This window comes from Furipterus horrens, unplaced genomic scaffold, assembly GCF_987537825.1.
Source record: "Furipterus horrens unplaced genomic scaffold, mFurHor1.1.pri manual_scaffold_5, whole genome shotgun sequence".
NCBI lineage: Eukaryota > Metazoa > Chordata > Mammalia > Chiroptera > Furipteridae > Furipterus > Furipterus horrens.
The window spans coordinates 86,654,449-86,656,254 of NW_028327175.1; the positions used below are offsets into that span (position 1 = coordinate 86,654,449).

Here is a 1,806-nt window from a genome sequence, read left to right on the forward strand (position 1 = left end):
AAATAAGTTGGATTTCATTACTTTAGCAGCTGTCCTCAAAATGCTTCTCAGTGAGAATGGTCTTTGTTTGGGAGAATGCCTTGTTAGAGGCTTGGCAATGAAGAGTTATACATTAAGCGACTTAGCCTTGGCTGTGCCAAAGCTTTAAAAGAGAAGAGAAACTGTTTAAGATGCTGTTCAGATCCAACAGTTATGAAGAGGCATACAATTTATTGTAGCATTCTTTGTCATTGTAAACAAAATGGAAACGATCTAAATGTCTATTAAATTAGAGCAGAAAATAAATTTTAATACCTATTCCTTGAAATACTAAGGAGCAGCTTACATTAGTGAAGCTAATTATATGTGCTCACAGGGAAAACTCTTCAAGACATATTACTAAGTGAAGAAGCAAGCTATGGAATGACACAGTCACTTCATAGCAGTTATGTTAAAATACTTCAAAATGCTCTATACTTTCTGAAGGAAATATGTTTGTGCCCCTCATCGGCTGGACATGGTACTTCCTGGAGATTGTGTTCTGCAAGAGGAAGTGGCAGGAGGACCCGGACACTGTCATCGAAGGGCTGAGGTGCCTGGCCGACTACCCTGAGTACATGTGGTTTCTCCTGTACTGCGAGGATATGCGCTTCACGGAGAAGCAGCACCGTGTCAGCATGGAGGTGGCCGCCTCCAAGGGGCTGCCCACCCTCAAAACCACCTGCTGCCTCGTACCAAGGCCTCCACCACCGCGGTCCAGTGCCTGCGTGGGACAATTGTCGCTGTCTGTGGTGTCACGCTGAATTTCCGGGGAACCAAGAACCCATCTTTGCTCGGGATCCTCTGTGGGAAGAAGTACGAGGCGGATATGTGTGTGAGGAGGTTTCCTCTGGAAGAGATCCCACTGGATGAAAAGGAAGCGGCTCACTGGCTTCATAAACTGTACCAGGAGAAGGATGCCTTGCAGGAGATGTAACAGCCAGAAGGGCATGTTTCCAGGGCAGCCATTCAAACCTGTCCAACGGCCCTGGATGCTCCTGAACTTCCTTTTCTGGGTCACGGTTCTCCTGTCTCCCCTGTTCAGCTTTGTCTTGGGTGTCTTTGCAAGTGGATCTCCCCTCGTGATCTTGACATTCCTGGGCTTTGTTGGGGCAGCTTCCTTTGGAGTCCGCCGACTAATAGGAGTAACTGAAATAGAAAAAGGCTCCAGCTATGGAAACCAAGAATTTAAGAAAAAGAAGTAATTAATGGCTGTGACTGAACACACATAATCTGACGGTGGTGTCCGATTAACTCAATTAAAGCAGAACAACACACACAGAGAGGAAGAAAGACACTTAGAAACTATTTTTCTTATTAACTGGTGACTAATATTAACCAATAAACTTGATCCAAGAGTAAAGAAAAAAAAAAGTAGTTATCTGGAAGGACATACACTAAGAAGGATTAGAGGTAGATTCAGATACTAGTAAAGGATTTATCCATATTGCTAGAGTTATAATATTTACCAGGAAAATGTATCCATCTATTGCTTGTAAAATTAAACTTCAAATATTTTTAAAACAATTTTTAAACTAAAAGAACATATTTACGAATCTAAGTATTAATTCTAAACTTAAATATTATTTAAATAAACTGAACTTAACTTTAAATATGTTAACACCCTTAAGATAAAAAATAAAGGACACTGACATGCTAGTTGAATTTTTAGATCTAAAATGAATAAAAATATTTAATAAGAATGGCTATTATAAAGGATGTGTTTAATATTCTTAAATTATCTTCAAATCCTGTTTCATAAAATCATCCTTCTAGGTCCCATTTTCA

General features: G+C 40.0%; 1 pseudogene; it reads left to right on the forward strand.

Annotated features, from left to right (window-relative positions):
• The first annotated feature begins 470 nt into the window (after positions 1 to 470).
• Positions 471 to 1,236, forward strand: LOC150008892 (1-acyl-sn-glycerol-3-phosphate acyltransferase gamma pseudogene; annotated as a pseudogene).
• Positions 1,237 to 1,806: the final 570 nt, after the last annotated feature.